The sequence below is a fragment of the Notolepis coatsorum genome, assembly GCF_963971535.1.
Source record: "Notolepis coatsorum genome assembly, chromosome: 7".
Taxonomy (NCBI): Eukaryota; Metazoa; Chordata; class Actinopteri; order Aulopiformes; family Paralepididae; genus Notolepis; species Notolepis coatsorum.
This window is the reverse complement of record NC_140171.1, coordinates 171,528,538-171,554,576: the sequence shown is the minus strand read 5'-3', so window position 1 is coordinate 171,554,576 and position 26,039 is coordinate 171,528,538.

Below are 26,039 nucleotides of genomic sequence, written 5' to 3'. Positions count from 1 at the left end.
GCTGGGGTCCCAAAAGGAAAAAGGTAGACACGAACTGTATGCTAACTCTAATGTAGAAAGGATATTAGAGAAGCTCCCTCCAGCCCGCCAAGAGCGCTTTAGGCGGCAGAGAGACCACCGTGATCCCGACGGTCCCGAGCCATCCCTCCTAGACCTGGCCGACTTCCTCGCGAGAGAAGTCAGCAGCCTACGACTGGATACGTTCGTGCGGAGTGGACCAAGCCCCAGAGATGGACCTCGGAGATCCAACGATAACCGCCGGCTGGTGACCGTCATGCACCAAGCCGAATCAGTACCGCGGAACAAGAACCACAACACTCCCTCGACAAAAGAGAAGTGGAAGATTGTATGCCAGTACTGCGAGAAAGAACATTGGCTGTCACAATGTGACACTTTCAAGAAGATGACCGCCGACGAGGTGAGTCAATGGATCAAAGCCAACCGCCGCTGTTACCGCTGTGCGCGCAGCCATATGGCAGCCGAGTGCCGCCTGAAGAAGAGGTGCAGCAGGTGTGACGGCGCCCACTTGGACGTCTTGCATGACAGCAACAGGAAGAAACTCGCACCCCCAAGCAGCACCAGAGTAAACGTCATGTATATCGACCCCGCCAGCAGCGGGAGCTCCCGAGTGCTCTTGAAAGTGGTCCGAGTGATATTAAGCTACGAGGACAAGGTCCTGGACACTTACGCCGTCCTTGACAATGGGTCAGAAAAGACTCTCCTCCTCGCATCCGCTGCAGCCCAGCTGGGTCTGCGGGGGAGCGAAGAAACGATGACAATTCGTACTATAAGAAGAGACCTGAAGACAATAAAGGGTGAAAACGTCTCCTTCACTATCGCAGCAAGCGGGCAGCCAGAGAGGCGGTATAGGATTACTAACGCTTTCACCAGCCAAGACATAGGCCTGTCACGGTACACCTACCCCATCCCCAAGCTGATGGAAAAATACGTGCACCTACGTCAACTACCTATACCGCTCATCGACGGCGCCACCCCGACCCTGCTCATAGGATCCGACCACGCACACCTCATCGTCCCAACGGACCGGGTCCACATCGGGCCCAGAGGCTGTCCAGCAGCAGTCGAGACCCGCCTAGGATGGACACTACAAGGCCCCCTCTCCAGGTCTCCCAACCGACCAGCAGCCACTCGCTGCCTCCACTCCCGAATGACAGAAGAAGACACCACCCTCTTACAGCACGTCGAGAGGCTATGGACACTAGAGACAATGCCCTTTAAGAACGAAAAGAAACACATTCGTTCAAAGGAAGACACTTATGCCACAGCCCTCCTCGAGCAGAGGACAAAGAGAGTCGAGGTCAATGGAGTGATGAGATACGCAACTCCACTCTTGAGGCGAGAGGGTATGCCCACCTTCCACGCCTCAAAAGAAGCGACGGAGCGATATCTACTGAACACCGAGCGGCGTCTAGCCAGAGACCCCGCTCAAGCCACTGTGTACCGCGCTGAGATTGACAAGCTAATCACAGCGGGACACATAAAGAAAATTGACATTCAAGAGGCCGATCAGACGACCGAATCATGGTACGTGCCCCACCACAAGGTCCACCACAACGGCAAGGATCGTATTGTGTTTAACTGCAGCTACCAGATCGGATTACAGAATCTGAATAAAGAACTCTTGCCCGGTCCAACACTCGGCCCCTCTCTACTAGGCGTGTTGCTACGTTTCCGCCAAAACAAGGTGGCCATCAGCGGCGACATCAAAGGGATGTTCCTTCAGGTGCGACTAGTGGAAGAGGACAAGCCCCTGCTGCGGTTCTTATGGAGAGAGAGGATCGGGGATGAGCAACCATCCATCTATCAATGGGAGGTCCTCCCTTTCGGAACCACATGCAGCCCATGCTGTGCTACGTTCGCACTGCAAAAACATGTCGCAGAGGACCCAGCAGCTGACGAGGAGGTCCGACAAAGTGTAGAGAAGAGTTTCTATGTGGACAACTGTCTGCAAAGCGTCTCGACGCCAGAAGAGGCCGAGGCCCTCCTACTCAAGCTCCGCGCCTCCCTGATCAAAGGCGGCTTTGATCTCCGGCAGTGGACCAGCAGCGACCCTCAAGTACTGCACAGCCTCTCCCCAGAGAACAAGGCAGCAAGCAGCGAGACCTGGATGGCGACCATCCCAGGTGAAGCCCAAGAAATGACATTAGGACTAGTCTGGCGCTCCATTACAGACACACACCCCTGACCAAGGAGCAGGGAAGGTCGATTTCACTACCGACCACCAGACGGAGTGTATACAGAACACTCGCCAGACAATATGACCCGTTGGGATGTATTCTACCTTACACCACCAGGGCAAAAATGATTGTGCGAGAGCTGTGGGACAAGGACCAGGGCTGGGACGACCCCATACCCGACCACCTTGCTTCCACATGGAGAGAGTGGGAAACAGAACTCAACTCGCTCCCAGGTGTCAACATACGCCGCAGCTACTTCCCACCCACAGTGCGGCTGGAGACGTGCCAGATGGACCTGCACATCTTCAGCGACGCCTCCGAAGTAGCCTACGGTTCGGTGGCCTACTTGCGGGCCCGAGAGGAGGGAGGAGAAATACATACCGCCTTCATCCTGGCTCGTTCAAGGATAGCCCCCCGCAAGCAACAATCGATCCCGCGTCTAGAGCTCTGCGCAGCCCTAGTAGGAGCGCAACTCGCCACGTTAATCCAACGTGAACTCACCATCCCGGTGCAAAGAACAATCCTGTGGTCAGACTCCATGACCGTACTCACATGGATCCAGTCCGATTCGTGTAGATACAAGGTCTTCGTGGGAGTCAGAATCACAGAGATCCAAGAGCTAACAGAATCAGCATGCTGGAGGTACTTGGACACAAAACAGAACCCAGCAGACGTCATCACACGGGGAATGTCCCTGGATGACCTCACACGTCACAATATCTACAGTGACGGTCCCGAGTTCTTCAAGCTCCCGGAAGAAGAGTGGCCAAACCCCACCCCACGGGAGGCTAGTCAAGAGGAGGCAGAGATGAAGAAATCTATGTTCTGTGGGTTGATGCACACACCAGTCCCCACAGACCCCAACATAGACGACTGCCCCACCCTTGAGAGTGCGCAGTTAAAGACATTCCTGTGGCACTCATCAGAGTGGGTGGTCGTCTGAGAAGGGCCCCGGACTTAACGGATGACGTCAAGTTCCCTATAGTCCTCAACAGCCGACACAAGGTCACAGAGCTCATCATAAAGAAATACGACGAGGACGTGCACCACGCTGGGGCAGAGAGAGTCTTCGCTGAGATCAGACGTCGCTATTGGATACTGCAAGGAAGAGAAGCAGTACGACGCTTCCAGCGGACCTGTCTAGACTGTCGCAAGTGGCGAGCACAGCCCAGTATACCCAGGATGGCTGACCTACCTCCCTGTCGCCTCCGACTCGGCGACAAGCCCTTTCACTCCACCGGTATGGACTGCTTCGGCCCGCTGTATGTGAAGAAAGGAAGAGGGACGGAGAAGAGGTGGGGTATTGTATTCAAATGCATGACCACCCAAGCGATACACATAGAACTCCTTCCAACCATGAGTACGGACTCATTCCTTATGGCCTTCCGGAGATTCACAGCGCGGAAAGGAAAACCGTCTATATTATTGTCTGATCACGGGACAAACTTCAAAGGCGGAGAAAGAGAGCTGAGAGAGAGCTTCCAAGCTATGGGCCCAGAACTTAAGACCCACCTCGCTCCCTCTCAGATTGATTTCCAGTTTAACCCCCCGAACGCCCCTCACTTCGGGGGAACCTGGGAACGAGAAGTACGTTCAATAAAGACAGCCCTGTATGCCGTGCTTGGGGCCCAGACCGTGGCGGAAGAAGTCCTCACGACAGTCCTCACAGAGATCGAGGGAGTATTGAACTCAAAGCCCCTCGGTTACGTCTCAAGTGATGTAGCAGATGTCGACCCAGTTACCCCCAACACTCTCTTGATGGGGCGGCTGGACCCCGCGCTCCCACAGACAGTGTACAGACCTGAGGAAGCGAACGGCCGAAGAATGTGGAGGTACAGTCAAGTATTGGCTGACAAGTTTTGGAACAGTTTCCTCCTCCACTATCTACCGTCTCTACAGACCCGCCAGAAATGGGTAAAAGAAAGAGACAATTTGACGGAGGGCACAGTCGTCATGATCATAGACCAGTCACTACCCCGAGCTATGTGGCCGGCCGGCCGCGTAAGCAAAGTGATCACTGGTGCCGACGGAAAGGTCAGAGCGGCAGAAGTTCTCGTCCAGGGACGGACATACACCCGACCCGTGGCGAGGCTGATAGAGTTGCCAAGGCTCCCTGACTCCCTTGATGACGACCATGACCCACTGACTTTGTGAATTGCCCTACTCCTCACAACGGACATTGAGTAGTGGACAAGACGGTTAATCTGTCTCTGCTTATCTAATTAGGTGCGGACTAATTAGGAGGCGGCTGTTACAAAGGGTCAGATTAAACCGTATATATATATATTTATTACTTGAGATATATTGTATAATATTTGTATATCGTCTGATATCCCTTGTATATTCTTTGTATATATACACGGAATATCCCTTTACCTAGGTACAGGCCAGACCATAATATTCGTTCTCCTATTGGACAGCGACCCCTAGGCGCCAACGGCCATACCCCCAATGGCAAGTTCAAAGCCACCGCCAAGACATGTCTCAACATGTCCAGGTTTGCGCAGTAATACGAGACAGAACTGAGGTTGGCACTAGATTATTCACCTTACGTATAAATACGTCGCAGGTGGATACAGCAGCACTTAGACCAAAACGTTGAAGCCTTCACCATGATACAACGTGCTGTGAAGTGGGCCTCTTTGCCCCTAAATAGAGCCTTGAGAACCGCGTGCGAATGGATAGCTAAAGTGTCAGAGTTTAACGCTGTATCGTCGAGTTCGACTTATTCTATTGTGAAGTAATAGTCTATTATTTATAGTGTATCGTGCGGCGACCGTTCTACAGTGACCAGCATTACCACCGGTTCGTCGTACTCTAGCTAGTGCACTTATCCAGGCTGGGCGGCCTAAACTCGTGCCGCCATCCGAGGAGTCCTAGACGAGAACCGTTGGATATGTACATCGGAGAACCTACACCGGCGAATGCAGAGCCTTTTCCGGCTGGATTATATTGCTTTGGTACTGTGGCTGCTGGAGCAGAGAACCGTCTACCCCACTGCTGTGTGGGACCTACCCTGTGAGGAGCACCATCGAGCCCGCCTCTAGGACCACAGAGGCTGGCTAGCTTTCATCCATGCTGTCGTGCATACTGGAGTATAGCTGTTGCTTTGTCTATGGACCAAGGGATTACTGCACTGGCTCCTGTATCTGGAGCCTCGTTATTCCGCGTTGATCCAGACTTTGCTCCCGAACATTCCTCTACCCTGCTGGCTTACAACCGGAGGGAACCCCTTAGTATCTCCAGCTGACTACGAGTGTGCCTTATGTAATTCTTATGCTACAGGTGGCGTCAGTTATACCCATCTTACTATGCTCATGGACTTACGCTCTTGACTTACTTAAGTGTTCTTTGCCTTATAAGCGCAATTCATAATTCTCAATCTGTAACCTATCGTTGCTGCTCTAATAATAAATACCTCTAAATAGAACTTTCTTTGTCAAGCCGTATTCTTGTGTGGGTGTTCACCAGATATACTGTGTACTGTATGGCCAGTAATTAAAGTACATAACTAAGTAGTGGTTTAATGATACCATACTCTCAATACAGTCAGGGAATTGTACCCCTCAGTTACACAGACAGACAGACAGAATGACCACAGGAGTGATTTCCATAAACTCCAGGTATCACCGTAATCCAAAACTGCCAAGAAACTGGCTTCAATGATCCTCTTCCAGGTTTTCATAGGGAACTCTCTAACCCCTGTCCTCGTCTCCCTGTCTGTCTGTGAGTGGATGTCTCATGGTGATGGCCAAGGTGGTGGATGTCTCATGGTGATGATCAAGGTGGTGGATGTCTCATGGTGATGGCCAAGGGGGTGGATGTCTCATGGTGATGGCCAAGGTGGTGGATGTCTCATGGTGATGGCCAAGGTGGTGGATGTCTCATGGTGATGGCCAAGGTGGTGGATGTCTCGTGGTGATGGCCAAGGTGGTGGATGTCTCATGGTGATGGCCAAGGTGGTGGATGTCTCGTGGTGATGATCAAGGTGGTGGATGTCTCGTGGTGATGGCAAGGTGGTGGATGTCTCATGGTGATGGCCAAGGTGGTGGATGTCTCGTGGTGATGGCCAAGGTGGTGGATGTCTCATGGTGATGATCAAGGTGGTGGATGTCTCATGGTGATGATCAAGGTGTTGGATGTCTCGTGGTGATGGCCAAGGTGGTGGATGTCTCATGGTGATGATCAAGGTGGTGGATGTCTCATGGTGATGATCAAGGTGGTGGATGTCTCATGGTGATGATCAAGGTGGTGGATGTCTCCTGGTGATGATCAAGGTGGTGGATGTCTCATGGTGATGATCAAGGTGGTGGATGTCTCGTGGTGATGATCAAGGTGGTGGATGTCTCATGGTGATGGCCAAGGTGGTGGATGTCTCGTGGTGATGATCAAGGTGGTGGATGTCTCCTGGTGATGATCAAGGTGGTGGATGTCTCATGGTGATGATCAAGGTGGTGGATGTCTCGTGGTGATGATCAAGGTGGTGGATGTCTCGTGGTGATGACCAAGGTGGTGGATGTCTCGTGGTGATGATCAAGGTAGTGGATGTCTCATGGTGATGATCAAGGTGGTGGATGTCTCGTGGTGATGACCAAGGTGGTGGATGTCTCATGGTGATGGCCAAGGTGGTGGATGTCTCATGGTGATGGCCAAGGGGGTGTGATCTTATCTACGTCGCCCCCCTACTTCAAATGGATCAGAGTGGAATACATACATTCAGCCAAATGGTATATGACGGATATTTTGAGCTCCGAGCCTTGACATTTAGCCTTTATCTTATTTTCATACTAGTGCTCATTCCTCTATGCTTTTTCTTTTGTTGCTGTTGTCCTTAGCTTGTACCCCAGTTGCTATTGCATGTACATGTGTTTTATTACAGGTATATGTACATACATACCAACTATTCACCTGTTATATTCTCCACCCATCGATCATCCATAGCAACACTATATGATCACCGACATCGAAGTTGGGGGATCCCCCTTTGAACGGCCATTCTAAGGTTTCTCTCCTCCACATCGTCTGTAGTGCTTTTTCCCTATTGCTAGGTTTTTAGTGAGTTTTTTCCTTACCTTCACTGGCGAATGTCTGGGAGTGTTGCATAAACTAAAGTTTTTTTCATTTGTCATCTTTGTTTTCATTTGTCACTCCAAGCTTGTGTATTTGATTGTAAGTCTGACCAGACCTCTGTCTCACTTTCTGGTCAGATGCTTGTGTATACTTGTCTCTGATTGTAAACTGAGGACTCTTCTGTGATCACAGAAATAAACGATTTTCTTTTGAAATTGTTTGACTCGATCTGAATTTCTACAGTTCACCGTCTTGGCTCATTTTAAATATTCCACAACACTCTCAATGTTAGATCCATTCACAGTGATCTAGAAAACAGCTGGAACTTTATTAATCATAATAATACATCCAACTTATATATCACTTTTCTGGGTACCCAAAGACGCTTAAAACTAATTTGTTTAATTTTCATTCAGTACCAGTTTAACATTAATACATATCTTACTCAGCACTAAAGTGGCAGGTTCTCAACAGCTAATTCTAGAGTCTGTAAACAATACAGTACAGCATCATCTGCATGAAAATGAGATGAGACAATATGCTTATGTTTATTTAGGATCCCCATTAGCTTTTGCACTTGACAAAAGCTACTCTTCCTGGGGTCCGACACTTAAAACAATACAACAATATTCAAGACATTACATCATTATCAACATCATTAACAATCTCATCCTCAGTTAAGGATGACAGTGTACAAGATAATTATCTGTATAAAGTATACAAATAAAATAAAATAGTGCTACCTGAGCAGCACTCACTGCCATCAACATAAATACAATTAACAAAGTCAATTGGTTTTCACTGCTATGCCATAAGGGTTCAGTGCATGCTCGTTAGTAGATGGTATTTAAATGTCTTCTTGAAAGTAGTTTTGGATTCTATTTCAGCGAAGTAGCTTGGCAATGAGTGCCAGTAGATGGCCTGACGTAGCTTGTCTGGTCATATGGTCATGTTCTTCTCTTACGTGAACAATTCTATCATAAAAATACAGTGTTTTTTTGACAACTTGAATTTGGATTCTATTTCAGCGAAGTAGCTTGGCAATGAGTGCCAGTAGATGGCCTGACGTAGCTTGTCTGGTCATATGGTCATGTTCTTCTCTTACGTGAACAATTCTATCATAAAAATACAGTGTTTTTTTGACAACTTGAAAATGTCTGAGAAAGGTAATAAGACGAGATTGCAGATGTTTCTCAACCAGAAGCAACGATACATTTCTGTGCATAACTCCAATATTAGTGCGCTTTGAACAGTGGAGAGCTAGTCTGGCAGCCTTGTTTTGAGCTATTTGTAATTGCTATTTGTGTTTTTGCTGCTGATGACCATATGACCGGACAGTACTCAAAGACAAAACCAGAGCCTGGATGACTTCTTTCAAAGTGGTTGGTGTTAAATACTTTGTACATTTTCTTGTCACAGCTATGCTCCTAATAGCTGTGCTATGCTTTCTAATATCAATAATAGAAATAAACAGGACAAGACCCAACATTGATCCCTCTGGAACACATTTAGTTACCGGTAAGAACTCGGATAGGGTTCAATTGATCCCTGTTGAATCAAAACCAATCCTACGTAATCTCTCAAAAAGCAGTGAATTATATCAATGCAATCCAGATTGATGAAAAAAGAACAGCACAATGTTTTCTGTTGCCCATAGCAGATACACTATTTAAGACCTAATAACATAACTTAACTCTGGAACTAACTGTTGAGAGCTCAATACAGAATACACTGGGTTTATTATTCATTACCAATGATTACAGGATTTGTGTTACAGAATAGTTTGGAAATTGGTCTGTAATTATTGAGATAACTTCTATCTTCACCCTATTTAACGGAATGAGTCATGACTTTCAAAAACCTACAAACTATGCCAGATTAAATATTATTAAAATAGGTGATATTTACTCTGTAATCAATGGAGCAGATAGCCTTAGAGAAAGGATCAAATGTCTCCTCTTATCAATGTCTTGCACTGCCTCAATAACACTAGGAGAGGAAGGCTGTAGTTTACAGAGAAATATCACTTAGTGGGTGACTTATTGCACACTATCATTAATAAGAAGGGACCCCGTTTTCATTTTGAAATACATGACCAGCAGCAGCAACATGTGTATTAAAGGCGAATCTCTTTCATGTCAGATATTAAACAGTCAACCTCATACCAGCAATAACGACCATCTCTGACTGGAATAGTTTCAATACTGGCTACCGACTGTAGATCTGAAATAAAGGATCAACCACAAGGGGGAGCCAGTTTACCTGACATATTCTGCTCGTGTGTAGGAGAATGCTGTTATGCATCAAGTCATGGGCTTTTAACACAATACTTCTGTTATAAACTAGAAGACTAAGAATATAGTAATTGGTGTGACCAATGTGAAAATAGTTACAAGCTGGGTTTATCACTCAAAAAGTTATTTTATAGGTAGTAGTAGTAGTTTTATTCAGTCATCACACACAATACAACACAATCATTCCACAATCTTTGATTTGGCAGTGACTGAAAAGGTACAGACTGAAGCATAATGCTTATACATGCCTGTCCTATATTCTTAACAAAATTAAGACTCAAACAGTATTCTAAAAGAAAATAACAAAAAGAATTATTCACATTTGTAATCTTAAAAAATAGCTATACAAACCATCGTCTTAAAAACCAAAAGCAAATGACTCATTCGTATGTATATCAGCATTGTTCCACAAGTTAACCCCAACAATAGAAATACATCTCCTTTTAATCCCTTTCTTAGCTTTTTGAACAGTACATTTACAAATGTCTCTCAAATCATATTTTCTTTCATGTATTGAAAAAAAAACTTTGCACACTGTCCGGGAGTAACTTTGCTTTAGCTCTGTACATTATTTGCATAATTTTATAATAAACCAAAATCATTAAATGTCATAACATGAGACGTTATAAACAGTGGATTTGTGTGGTCATAGTAACCAGCCTTATGAAGGCTCCGGATGGCACGCTTTTGCAGTAAGACTATCGGATTTACAGTATTTTATGTCGACCCCCATACTTACATATCCCCCATAGTAAGATATGTAAGGTGAGCAGTAGATAATGTACAAGGCTTTATAGTTTAATATATCCTTACATTTATACAAGATTGCTACTGACTTAGATATTTCCCCTTGAATATAGTTAACATGTTGTTTCCATGTTAATTACCTTTCTGAATAAATATTTTGCCACAAACTGGACAGCTAAATGGTCTACAATGACTTATTGTGCATTTTCACATTCCCTTTATCTCTGAACCCCTGAACCTGTTCCAACAAATTAAACAACTAGAGTTTCTCTCCAGTATGACTTCCCATGCGTCTTCTCAGAACCCCATTATCACTGAACCATTCCACAAACTTCAGGATTTCTCTCCTGTATGAGTTCTCATGTGTCTTTTCAAATGTCCTTTGTGACTGAAGCCTTTTTCACAAACTAAACAACTAAATGGTTTCTCTCCTGTATGAGTTATCATGTGGATCTTCAAACGTCCTTTCTCACCGAACCCTTTCCCACAAACTGAACAACTAAATGGTTTCTCTCCTGTATGAGTTGACATGTGTCTGTTCAAAGTTCTTTTGTCACTGAAGCCTTTTCCACAAACTGAACAACTAAATGGTTTCTCTCCTGTATGAGTTCTCATGTGCATATTCAAATGTCCTTTGTGAGTGCACCCTTTTCCACAAACTAAACAACTAAATGGTTTCTCTCCTGTATGAGTTATCATGTGGATCTTCAAATGTCCTTTCTCACTGAACCCTTTCCCACAAACTGAACAACTAAATGGTTTCTCTACTGTATGAGTTCTCATGTGGATATTCAAATGTCGTTTCTCACTGAACCCTTTAGAACAAACTGAACAACTAAATGGTTTCTCTCCTGTATGAGTTCTCATGTGGATATTCAACTGTCCTTTATCACTGAACCCTTTAGAACAAACTGAACAACTAAATGGTTTCTCTCCTGTATGACTTGTCATGTGGATCTTCAAATGTCCTTTCTGAGTGAACCGTTTTGAACAAACTGAACAACTAAATGGTTTCTCTCCTGTATGAGTTCTCATGTGGATATTCAACTGTCCTTTCTCACTGAACCCTTTTGAACAAACTGAACAACTAAATGGTTTCTCTCCTGTATGAGTTCTCATGTGGATATTAAAATGTCCTTTCTCACTGAACCCGTTTCCACAAACTGAACAACAAAATTGTTTCTCTCCTGTATGAGTTGACATGTGTCTGTTCAAAGTTATTTTGTGACTGAAGCCTTTTCCACAAACTGAACAACTAAATGGTTTCTCTCCTGTATGAGTTCTCATGTGTATTTTCAAAGTTCCTTTGTCACTGAACCCTTTTCCACAAACTGAACAACTAAATGGTTTCTCTCCTGTATGAGTTGACATGTGTCTGTTCAAAGTTCCTTTGACACTGAACCCTTTTCCACAAACTGAACAACTAAATTGTTTCTGTCCTGTATGAGTTCTCATGTGCATATTCAAATGTCCTTTATCACGGAACCCCTTTGAACAAACTGAACAACTAAATGGTTTCTGTCCTGTATGAGACAAACTTAATGTTTTTTGTTTCTTGTTTGATATTAGCATCTTTAAACCTGACTGAGGTTCCCCACTCTCCTTCCAATCATCACTGTCATCAGTCTCAGGACAGTCTGAAGAGACAAGCTGGCCATCTCTAGTTGGTTCTAAATCACCATCTGGATATAGGTTACTGGCTGGTTCTGATACTCCACAGTCCTCTCCACCAGGTTCTGTTTTCATCTGTCCAGTTGAGGTGCTGGGTAAAGAGTAAGCTTCTCTGTTTTTCTCCCTCTGGGTTTGAAGAGGCTGGAAGGACAGAGCGTTCTCTTGACCATCTTCACATTTCACTGGGTCTACTGTGATCTTGGAGAGATCAGCTTCTTCCAGCCCTTGATGTAGTTCCTCTTTGATCTGTAGGAGCTCTGAGTCCTGGGTTTGGCTGAGCAGTGAGGACAGAGTATTCTCTCCACCATGTTCATATTTCACAGGGTGTAAGGTCATCTTGGAGCCATCAGCCTCCTCTAGATCTTGACACAGTTCCTCCTGTTCCTCTTTAATCTGTAGGGACTCTGGGTCCTGGGTTTGGTTAAACCATGAGGACTGAGGTTTCTCTTCATCATCTTCACTCTTCACAGGGACAGGATTGTATGTCAACTTGATGATATCAGCCTCCTCCAGACCTTGAAGCTGCTCTCCCTCCTGACTGCTCCAGAGTTCCTCCTGTTCCTCTTTCATCTGTAGGGACTCTGGGTCCTGGGTTTGGTTAAACCATGAGGACTGAGGTTTCTCTTCATCATCTTCACTCTTCACAGGGACAGGATTGTATGTCAACTTGATGATATCAGCCTCCTCCAGACCTTGAAGCTGCTCTCCCTCCTGACTGATCCAGAGTTCCTCCTGTTCCTCTTTCATCTGTAGGGGCTCTGGCTCCTCCTGGCTCAGACTGGGGCTCCTCTCCTGCTGCTCAGGGGGAACCTCCTCTTCACAGACAGAGAGCTGTGGGGGGTCTGGAGGGAGGAATAATAACAATATGAATAACAAACATAAAGATGCAGTAGATAACTTTATCATTAACACATGGCCCATTTGACATAGAGTATCTATCATTCAAGATGTGAAAAAGGAATAATTTTTCCATCCATACATTCCCGTTTTATACCGTGGTGAATATAAGTATGGTTTTAGAGCGGTTTAGGGTAATTCCTGGGAGGCTAGTAGGGCTGCCCCCGACTAAGGATTTGGATGGTCGACTATGATTGGCCAAAATTTGCCGTTAGTCGCCTATTGGTAAAAAAAAAAAAAAAATCATATTTTTAATATATACAAAAAAAATGATCATTCCATTTGGGCTGTGGCGGGTGCTTAATGTCTGAAGGAGTCGACTGAAGGCTTCTTGTCCTCTGCAAAAGCATGCAATTGGTCCACTGCTCTCTCTTGACTCACACCTCACTTCTGTGCTCTTATTGCTTGATCTCAGTGCAGCCTTTGACACTATCGATCACTCGATTCTTCTAGGTCGGCTTGAGAATCATGTTGGCATTCGGGGTCTCGCACTAGCTTGGTTTAAATCCTATTTAACTGATAGAACACACTGCGTGGTCTATAATGATTTAACATCTGAGACCCTCCCAGTGCAATGTGGTGTCCCACAAGGCTCTGTCCTGGGCCCTTTGCTATTTTCGATTTACATGCTACCCCTCGGCGATATCATACGCAAATTTGGCATAAACTTTCATTTTTACTAATCGAAAAGAAAATCGACAGATTAGTCGACTACCAAAATAATCGTTGGTTGCAGCCCTACTATGGGGGGTGAGTTTAGTTGCAGGAACCCTTAACGTCCACAGCCACTTCACACTGTCCATCGTGACTGTGGATAGACACGCGGTACCTCCGTTACACTCACCCCCCTAAACTCACTCCACCCAGGGCATCCGGGTCACTGGGCACCACTGAAACCGGTCTCATTTGACATGCCCTGAGTGGGAGTTGAACCCCGGTCTCCCGCGCCGCAGGCGACATCGCAGACCGCTATACCAAGAGGTGAACTCTGGATGCCTCTGGGGAGTGAGTTTACTTGCAGTACCGCTTAACGTCCACAGCCACTTCACTACACTGTCCATCGTGACTGTGGATAGACACGCGGTACCTCCGTTTAGGGCTGGGCGATATGACGATATTATATAAATATCGGGTAGAGTTCATTAACGATACACTTTTTAAACGTATCGTGGATATCGTGATGTTTTGCCCAAGAGGATTGTGTCGCGTCAATCTGGTCCACACGTTGACACTTTTGAACAGCGCCGCCCCACACACACACTACTGCATCAAAGTTACTACTTATGATAACAAAGGCATTCGTTTTGTGGCATTAACGTTATATAGTTACACTTTCAATAACATCAGCGTATTTACATAGCAACGTCCGAGGTCGACCTAGATATAGCAAGCATTAGTCGTTCATATCTCAGCCCGTGCTGACTCAGTTGTGCCCATTCTGCGGTCTGTTTTCATATCTAAATCATATAATATCTCATTGCTAAATATATGCAATATATAATCTAATAATCCAATAATCTAAATCTAATATATAATATAAAAATGCTAAATGCATGGGTATTTTATTTTGTCTTTAATGTTAGCTTGCAAACTCATACTGTCTTGGTAAGCCTCATAATGAATTGTTTGGGGAAAAAAAGAAAAACATTGTGATGCGTATCGTGTATCGCCGAAAGGTCAGAAAATATCGTGATATCATATTTAGGCCATATCGCCCAGCCCTACCTCCGTTACATGTGTGTGTCAGAAAGGGAGATCATAGACATGAGAAGGCTGTATTTTGTGCATATGTGTACAAGTTGCAAGGGGGGTGGGGTAGTGTGTGTAGAGAGATTCACCCATATGTTGGTTTAGCCCAGACTCATGTTAATGACGTCAGATACGGTGCCCGCCAGTTGGATGTATGCAAGTTAACCCAAAGTGTGGAAGTAAGGAACCTTCAGCTATATTGTCATCGTGTGGACATTCAATTCTTTCTGCTAGACACTAAGAGTGACAGCCAGAACAGAAACATTACACTAGCTACTTCGCCATATAGTCCATTCTCAGTGTACGTGTGCACCAGTGGAGGTTTCTCTATGACAACACGTGAAATAGAAAAAGAAAGCAATAAGCTTGGACCAGCACTCACAGATTTTGGTTATTTAATGGCAGCCTGAAACAAACATGGGTCTAGAGTTAGTTCATAGGCCCGCCAGGGGAGGCGACAGGCATAAGCTACTTTTGCAAAGGGAGTGTTATTTTATTCACCTCTTTAACTGTATAGAACCAAGAGGGATGAATGAAGAAAACGTTTTGACCTGCTTCCTTTAATTACTTTTCCCATTAAGGCCGATTATTAGTTTTAGTATCCTTAGAAAGATGTATGGAGGGTAAGCCGGGTTCATCAAATACGAGTAAGATCCATTTAGCCCAACTAATAAGGGCATTTGGTTATTTTAAGCAACAAGTATCTAAGTATACAAGGGAGTATTAATGATTAGACTATAGATCTATTTTAAAGAGCCATTTGTAAGACTAATAACCTTCAGACACACCGAACAGGTGTAGTTTTTTCCTCTTTTTTCCTCTTTATTAGGAGGCTCAAAAAAAAGAGTTTGACTTTACGCCTAATGGCGGACTTATTTACCCAAGGGTTTCTTGTTTACTTTTTATTGTTTATTGTTTATATTTAAAATGAATAAGGCATTAGAGTGTATCTATCTAGCCATACATACTAGATGTATGTTTTTTGTTTCTAGTATAACAACAATTTTAATTTTATATCTACATTTATCATTTGTATATTGTGGTAATTTCGACTTACGTTTTTTCCTCTTTATTATGAGGCTCAAAAAAAGAGTTTGACTTTACGCCAAAGGGCGGACTTATTTACCCAAGGGTTTCTTGTCTAATGTTTATTGTTTATATTTAAAATGAATAAGGCATTAGAGTGTACCTATCTAGCCATACATACTAGATATTTTTTTGTTTCTAGTATAACAATTTGATGTTTATATATCTACATTTAGATCTACATTTATTATTTGTATATTGAGGTAATTTCGACTTAAGAATGGACTCTTGGCATCAAAGTACTTCCTGGGTCAAATTCAACCTTATAGCAATTCTCAACACACCTGTGGATGATGTCACTTCCTGCTTTGCTTGGTATATAAACAATATTGTCGGTGAGAACATTTGCTAGCCATCAACACTGAGGAAGGAACATAATTGTTCCGAAACATGTTTGTTTCAGGCTGCCAGGGGAGGAAATTAGGCCACTTTACTCGCCAAATGAGAGTATTTTTTACGTTTGGCGAGTGATTCATGAAGACCACTCGCCAGTCTGGCGAGTATACAAAAAAATTAAACATTCTGCAATCACTGCACTGGAAAACGGTGCGCGTCTTCTGAGTGTTCGCTTTAGTTGACAGTGCCACGAGAGCACTGCACAAGACCACCCGCGGACATATAATGTTTAATAAACGTTTGCGCAGTACTGGCCAACCCGCGGACATATAATAATAAAAGTCCCGCGGTACTACTAGGCTAGCCATCAGGAGCACTCGCAAACAGATAACGTTAAACACAGCAGAATATGGAAAACAGACAGACTGACCAACGGGGAACTGCATCCAACCCTAGTACAACCATCGAGTATAAGTTACTAAGGACACATTTAAATCACAGAGGTGTAATGTTGTCTACTGGAACTGTATACAGTGGTTAGCTTCTAGTTAGCGTTATATAGCTGCTTGCTAGCTAACGTTAGCCCCGTGTGCTCAAAGCAGCCAGCTAGGTGTATCTGTTATGACTATAATGTTTCCGAAAAAGCACCGGACTACGACGTAAGGTTAGACATTTTATTTCATGCTCAAAAGCCCCTGGCTTGCACATCGCAGTCACGAAAGGGGCTAGCTCAACCAGTGCACTGTGCACAACGTCAACAGCACACCAACCAAACTGACGTTACCACAACACTTGACGGTACTCGTACTCGTCGTAAGACCACCGTGCTGTCTTAAAGGCACAGTGTGCCTACCCAGATGCATACACAACATTGACGCGGCTTGACATACAAAGAAGTAATTATCACAATTAGCGATTTTTTTTGTCTGGTAAAAAATCTGTTTGGCTGGTAAAAAAAAATCAGATACTCGCCAGTTGGCTGGTAAGCCAAAAAGTTAGTTTCCTCCCCTGCAGGCTGCCATTAAATAACCAAAATATGTGAGTGCTGGTCCAAGCGTATTGCTTTCTTTTTCTATTATACTCCACGGGATTTCAGCACCCAGTGTTATAATTTGTGAGCGCAGTCTATCTTGACTTATCGATTTAAAGCTGCCTATAGACATCTTAGAGACACGCAGCTCCACGCTTTTTATAGCGCATCTAGAGCCCAAGAGGACTTCAGCATCCCACGATGCTACAAGATATGGATAGGAGGGGCTATGCTTACACCAAAGGGGACAGTGACAGAATATGTCGTTTGTTCCCCTCGCCGGAGATCTCGGCACCTCCCGTCAAAGGAAGAGAAGCATTAGCCCAGTCTCTCACTCGGCTGAGACAGAGAGACCCGCACCCTACTCCACGGAGAGACGCTGACCAAGTACTGGCAGGACGCCATCATCCCGAGAGGTTTGAGAGTGACCAAGGAAACTACTCTGGGACGTGATTCACCGGAATTTTGTGAAAAATGGTGTGCCATCCTGGATAAATGCTCCTTAGACCTTCTACTTCTGATTATTGACAATGAAGGCTCTAAATTAATCAAGGTTAAAGCTGAACTAACCTCGTTAGAGGAAGAAATGAAGAACATTTTAACTCCTGTGCAGCAGACCGAAATGCTAGAGTCTTTGAATCAGAAACTAGAAAAATACAAACTTGACATCATGCTGCATAAGAGAGCGAAGCGACGCAGAGACGAGCAGGATTACGCGGCTCACAGGGTCTACCCATGGCTGCACCAACCACAAGCCCGGAGCCGTAGACAGAACTGGCAGCCCAGAGATCGACAGAGGCACTCGGACTCTTCTTCCACAGCTGTCAGCTCAGACGAGGCGCCCTCCCAAGAAAGGTATTCCCTCCGCAGCCAATCGATTTTTCAGGACCCGCGGGACGGCCCTCTCCCACCCCGACCGCCGCGAGAGGCCACCGGAAGACGCGGAGGAGCCAGAGAAAAAGGCCAACGGTTTCGGAGATGAGCACCACGTCCACATCTAACCTAGTGAATATTTCTAACGCACATTTGAGCGACTTGCAACATACTGTACTGTCGAAAGGGTTATCATTTGTCCCGGCACGGAGAGTGGACGCTTTCACTACCAAGGTAGAGCTTTTTAAGTTTTTTCGCAATATTAAGTTGAAGGCCTTTTATGCCAGAGGGATAGTTAACAGAACCCAATATGTTACTAACATAAACGTGCCAGAAAATGTGGTTGTGGATGCAGAAACGGAGCCTGATACCCACTCTTTGCCTACTAGTAGAGTATTTAAGCCACGCAGCTTGTTTGTACCCCATCTTAACCCACCTTCAGTGGATACTTTTTGTAGACTGGTACAGAATGAGGTCATGAATTTATGTGATACCAGCCACAAGGCCCAGCTTTACCCCAATTTACTGGAATCAGAGTCGAGAGCACTCAAGGAACTCATGGAAAAAGACGATTTAAAGGTGCAGGAATAGTTCTCCAAAATAAGAGTACGTATGTGACTGAGATTATGAGACAATTGAATGACATGGAGGTGTATACCCAGTTAAATTCAGATCCAGCGTTCCGATTTTCTACGGAAATTAAAACAGTCCTAAAAAGCCTCAGATTAGCTGAAGTAATCACTGAAAATGAATTTAAATTTATGTTTGTAGAGCACCCAATTACGCCTATCATTTACACCTTACCCAAGATCCATAAAGATCTAGTTAACCCTCCAGGTAGACCTATAGTCTCCGGCATAGGCTCTGCCACAGAGAAAATTTCGCAATATATAGACGCACATATTAAGGATTTGGCCTCTTCACAACGCGGGTATTTAAAAGACACTACTTCCTTCCTGAGTGGGCTTCTGGCCTGTAATATTAGTCCCTCAGACTTTCTAGTTACAATGGATGTAGTCAGCCTGTACCCTAGCATTCCACATGCTGATGCGTTAGACGCATTGAGTTTTTATTTAAACTCGAGAGCAGAATCACTCCCCTCCACAGACGCGCTAGTTAGACTAGCCGATCTTGTGCTTACGAGGAATTACTTTAGATTTCAAGATACATATTATTTGCAGAACAGAGGACTCAGCATGGGCTCGCCAGCCGCAGTGAACCTAGCTAATCTTTTTATGTCCAAATTTGAATTAGAACATGTTTTTAAAAATAACCCGTTTGAGAAACACGTCAAATCCTACATGCGCTATATAGATGACCTATTCTTTATTTGGTCAGGTACATCGTCTGAGCTTCATGACTTCCTTGAATATCTCAACTCTTGTAGATTAACGATAAAATTTACTTTGAAGTTTGATTTGCAATCGCTACCCTTTTTGGACGTCTTAATTAGGGATGCCCCGATCACGTTTTTTGCCACCGATACCGATCACCGATCGTCGTGATCCATATCGGCCGATACCGATACCGATTGTTTTTGATTAAAAAGAAATTAAAAATTATTTTATATAAAAAGTTTTTTTTTTTTTTTTATAAAATATATATATTATATAATTAGACTTGTACTTGTATTATCTGCGACTGCGAGACATCGCCACCACGCAACAAGTCAAAATGCTCACTATCTGCAAACAGCTCCACTGTCTGTGTGTACTCTAGTAGCCCAGCTCAAAAGGATTCTCCGGCGCTGCAGCGGGACCCCATTGGTAACGTTAAGTGCTTTGGTCGTTTCACATTCAGCAAGCCCTCAGCTCGAATACGCATTAAATCAATGTTATAAGACATTGATATCAAGAGCTATCTGTAGCTACTGCTAGCCGGCTAGATGACGTTAAGACAGAACTTTAGTTCAATGGGACATTTCGTTTTGAACAGTAAACGAACGTCAGCTAACGCAAGCTAACTGAGGTATGAACATGAACTACTAGACTTTCTGGATCATTTGTTGATATCAGGAGCTATCGGTAGCTAGCCGGCTAAATACCGTTAGACAATGCCTACTAAACGTGAATAGTTGACTGGGTAATTTTGTTTAAACAGTAACGATAGCTAGGTAGCTAACGTTAGCGCAGGTCGAATGCAGTGCACTACAGACTCGAGCAGAGGAGCCGCACCTCTTTGTTTACAAACTCTACACGGGGGCGGGCGGGGCTAGGGAGGAGGAGCAGCGGCAGTTTGCAGGTCGTGTGTGTCTGAGACAGACAGCGAGTGAGAGCTTCGCTTGATCGGTTTCCGCTATCGGCGAATATGACTAATTATCGGAATTCACAGATTGCATATTTATACTGAGTATCGGCCGATAACGATCGGTGGCCGATCGATCGGGGCATCCCTGGTCTTAATCAACAAAGCCTCAAGTGGGACTTCATTACATACAGAGGTCTTCAAAAAAGAGACAGACAGAAATTCGTTTCTCCATTTCTCTAGCTACCATACCCCGGCTTTAAAAAATAGTCTACCTTTCAGCCAGATACTCCGGTATAAGAGAATCTGTGACACGGAGGTCAGATTCAAGGCCCAAGCCGAAACCCTACGGGAGAATTTTCATGACAGAGGATACAGTGATATTTTAACAGCTAAGGCCCTGCACGAAACTCAGCAGATTGACAGATCCTCGTTACTGGCCCCTAAGAAGAATAAGGTACACTCTGATAAAGTAGCCTTTGTGTCTACTTACAGCCCGATTACTAGAGACATACGTACCATTGTCAATAAATACTGGCATATTCTACAGTCTGATCCTCTAATTGGAACGGCGTTTCAACATTCGCCCAATTACTACTACAAAAGACAAGCGAATCTCTCAAATCTGCTTGTGAAAACGGATTTTCCCATAATAAAACCGACTCACTTTATGTCTAATATCCCAGATGGGAATTTTCCCTGTCAATCTTGTGTACATTGCCAAGGGATGATCAAAGACAAAGGTTATGCACACCCAAAAACGGGCAAACGGATAACGGTGAAAGGACGTATTACCTGTAATTCCTCCAACATAGTATACCTGCTGAAATGTCCTTGTGATTTTTCATATGTAGGCAAAACAACGAGACCATTCAAATTAAGAATCAGTGAACATAAGTGTTCAATCAGAAATTCAGATGTCAAATCTGGGGTAGCTAGACACTTCAATACTTGCAAGTAGGGCTGGGCGATATGACCAAAAACTTTATCGCGATAAAATTATAAAATTATTTTTATATAACTCGATATCGATAATTATCGTCGATATAATGTCTGTCAAGTTTAATTAACTTATTATGCCCGGCGCCGATACGCGGGCTGACTTGTTTTGCTGCTGTGAATGTCTCGAGAGTCGAATTGATGTCGTCATCAGTCCGCGCACGTTAGCAGAGCGGAGTATCTCAAGCGGAGTATCTCATGACTCAAAAATGACCCTAAAATACTCTGTTCCGCCCAATTCATTGCAACAACGTCGACCGTATACCCCACACTACTATAACAGTTACCCTCAGAATTCAAAACACACACCAACTCGGCAGGTAACCTGTGAAATAGCGGCGTGCAAGCTAATTAGCCATAGCCAGCCTCGTTTCCAAGCGGAGTATTTCATGACAATGTACTAAAAAATGACCCTAAAATACTCTGTTCCGCCCAATTCATTGCAACGACGTCCACCGTATACCCCACACTACTATAACAGTTACCCTCAGAATTCAAAACACACACCAACTCGGCAGGTAACCTGTGAAATAGCGGCGTGCAAGCTAATTAGCCATAGCCAGCCTTGTTTACCGAGTCCTACCTCCTTCCGGGTCTCCTTCCTCTATCGGCCATCTCCTTCACTGATTGGTTGTTAGTGCGTGTGCTCATATCCAAGCTTGGAAAATCGATATATCGAAACTTTGCGACCACGTTTCATGTTTATTTCGAGGAAATAATTTATCGCGATAGTTATCGTTATCGTTTTATCGCCCAGCCCTACTTGCAAGCATGCTGTCAAAGATCTCCGTTATATGGGTCTAGAGTTAGTTCATAGGCCCGCCAGGGGAGGCGACAGGCATAAGCTACTTTTGCAAAGGGAGTGTTATTTTATTCACCTCTTTAACTGTATAGAACCAAGAGGGATGAATGAAGAAAACGTTTTGACCTGCTTCCTTTAATTACTTTTCCCATTAAGGCCGATTATTAGTTTTAGTATCCTTAGAAAGATGTATGGAGGGTAAGCCGGGTTCATCAAATACGAGTAAGATCCATTTAGCCCAACAAATAAGGGCATTTGGTTATTTTAAGCAACAAGTATCTAAGTATACAAGGGAGTATTAATGATTAGACTATAGATCTATTTTAAAGAGCCATTTGTAAGACTAATAACCTTCAGACACACCGAACAGGTGTAGTTTTTTCCTCTTTTTTCCTCTTTATTAGGAGGCTCAAAAAAAGAGTTTGACTTTACGCCTAATGGCGGACTTATTTACCCAAGGGTTTCTTGTTTACTTTTTATTGTTTATATTTAAAATGAATAAGGCATTAGAGTGTATCTATCTAGCCATACATACTAGATTTGTGTTTTTTGTTTCTAGTATAACAACAATTTTAATTTTAATTTTATATCTACATTTATCATTTGTATATTGTGGTAATTTCGACTTACGTTTTTTCCTATTTTTTCCTCTTTATTATGAGGCTCAAAAAAAATAGTTTGACTTCACGCCAAAGGGCGGACTTATTTACCCAAGGGTTTCTTGTCTAATGTTTATTGTTTATATTTAAAATGAATAAGGCATTAGAGTGTACCTATCTAGCCATACATACTAGATATTTTTTTTGTTTCTAGTATAACAATTTGATGTTTATATATCTACATTTAGATCTACATTTATTATTTGTATATTGAGGTAATTTCGACTTAAGAATGGACTCTTGGCATTAGGCCTGCCACGATAACACATTTTGCTGGGCGATTAATTGCCCCCGAAAATATCGCGATAAGCGATATTATTGCGACCGGTTAGAGAATTTTTTTAAGAAATTTATTTCCCAAAACTTTTATTTTGAAGCCCACCGCTCCGTCTTTTCCGGTGTTTAAGACTTTTATTTTGAAGCCCACCGACCGGACCGGAAGTATTGTTGTGATTATCCTAGCCGACAACTTGTCTCGTCCGGTTCTGTGTTTTTTTGTTTTAACGTTAGCTACTAACGTTAGATGCAGCTACTACAGGCAATCAACGATGAGGAGGAAGCGTCAAAGCAGTATATAATAGAATAGCTGTGGTGCGTAGGCACTGCAGCACGACTCGAAAACGACCTGTTATAATAAATTAATTCATGTTTAACTTGTCCCCGTCTCCAGTCCTTTGACTAGCCCCACCCGTTCATTGTAAACAATGATGCATGTAATTGTATTAACGTTATTCTGTGTTATTCTAACGTTACACTACAAATAACGCTACTTGGTTAAAAGGAGCAACACTATTGAGAAATGTAGTTAAGCTATGTGGCGTTGCCCCACGGAGCTCCTGTGCTGTGCTCTGTAGTAAAGCCAGCGGCCCGCCTCCCAACACGGACAGTGACTGACAAGGGGCACTGGTTCCGCCTCATTAAAACAAACGCGCAAATAGCAATTAATCGCGCCCGTCAAAATCATTGCATTCATTTTAATTATCGCGGCAATTAATCGATTTATTGCTTATCGCGGCAGGCCTACTTGGCATCAACGTACTTCCTGGGTCAAATTCGACCTTATAGCAATTCTCAACACACCTGTGGATGATGTCACTTCCTGCTTTGCTTGGTATATAAACAATATTGTCGGTGAGAACATTTGCTAGCCATCAACACTGAGGAAGGAACATAATTGTTCCGAAACATGTTTGTTTCAGGCTGCCATTAAATAACCAAAATCTGTGAGTGCTGGTCCAAGCGTATTGCTTTCTTTTTCTATTATACTCCACGGGATTTCAGCACCCAGTGTTATAATTTGTGAGCGCAGTCTATCTTGACTTATCTATGACAACACGTGAAATACAAATTCACTCATAATTCATAAATTATTAATAAATACACTTTTTTTTTTTATTATTATTATTTAATTTATTTTTATTAGAAACGTTTTCCTCTGTAAAAAAATGCCAGTGAATTTTTTTTCTTCAAAAATTGCCAAAATGTACAGCTCTGAGCAGGCCTGCACTGCAGTAATGACTGCAGTAATATTCGTGCAGAATATCTGCACAGGTTGACCCAATTTAAATAAATAATAGCCAATCAAAATAGGCTATTAATGTCATCTAAGCACGGTCTGTGCAGTTTAACTCTTGCCATTGAATGGGGGAATTGAATGATTGACAGCCTTGTTATCCAATCAGATAATGGTTTCTCTTGTGCCATACTGCGGCTCTGCAGCTTGTTTACAAAATATTTTTTATCTCAGGAAGATAACTTGTTGGAGCTAACGTAGCTAAAGGGCTACCACCGCAGCTATCAGACCCAGGGTGGAGTGTTTTGTTATTGTTCATGAACTTATTGTGCATCGTTTGATGATATATATATACACCTGCGATAAAAGCTAAATGTGACAACAACAACGTCATCGCCTCGCGGGCACTTTGAATTCTCTAGTACTGTAGATAGCGTTGCAATGGAGGAAGGAGATATTGTCGACTAGCTTGCTTGCAGGCTAACGTTACGCAAGTCTTGTGAATGTCTAAACAGGGCTGATGGCATTGATGAAGATGATATCAATAACAACAATGCCTCTCCATTGTGCATCGTTTGATGATATATATATATATTTTTTTATCTCAGTCATTGTAAAACGAAAGCCTGCAGTGCTTAGCCTCAGCCGAAGTGTAGTAGTTCTAACTTCACACGGGAGACAAAAGCCAAACATCAATTTGATGCAACAAGCTGGCTCGCAATGCACTATTGTTTACATTTTCAATGGGATTAATGCACGCGGCTCGAGTCGGACTCGTCACATGGAGAAGCTGCACTATTCAACGATAGATGAGATCGATCGAGATACCGTCTTTATGGGTAAGTCGTGTCTTCTTGGCTTTAGAATGTCAGTTTGTGTAACGTTACTGTAACCAAATTGAAACCGCATCATAACTCCTACATCGACCATGTCACTTTTCAAAAGGCATGAATGAATGAAAACTTTATTTAACAGATTGCAGAATGGGTACAATATACAGTACGGCTCAATACACATAATTATTAACGAGATGCAGACCAGATAAAGACTTTCGTCTTGTTTACATCAGGGTCCCCCATTTTCAATTCATAGTGAAATGTATCTTGTGTTATTAGGAGCCCTGCTAAAGTTGGTAGCTAACGTTATATTGATAATGTTTCAATATTATCAGGTTGATATTATTAGGTTGATAATGGTGTCAGTGTTTCAGATAGCAAGGTGGAGATCTTTGTTAACTAGTAGAGCTTTGGTTGAGACAGATTACAGTGCTGTCTCTTAAAACTCATAAACAAGTATTGAGCAAGACGAGTTAGTCTGTTGTGTTGTGCGTATTGTATGGGAGGGATAATGATGACTGTGTGTAACTAGGAGGGATATGAGGACTGTGTGTATGTGGCACTGAATTGATGTAAACAAGACGAAAGTCTTTCTCTGGTCTGCATCCCCTTAACAATTGTGTGTATTGAGCCGTACTGTATTGTACCCATTCTGCAATCTGTTAAATAAAGTTTTCATTCATCATTCATTCATGTGTAGAAAGAAGAACTATAACATTCTCATTCTCAAAGACCACAGTGTTAAACACACGCACACACAAAAGATACATGGACTATTGTTATTGGACACAAGCCACACACATGGACCCTGCACTGCACCATAATACACCTGTGATTATAGTATACTTGTTATCACTCACACACACACACACACAACACTCTCTCTCTCTCTCTCATTCAGTTCTGTTGTGTCAATATAAACCCGCCATGGTCTCTCTCTGTCTCTCTCTCATTCATTCATTCATTCATTGTCCTTGTGTTACAATAAACCCATCTGTGGCCTCGTGCAGAGGAAAGTGGTAAATACATGTTAGA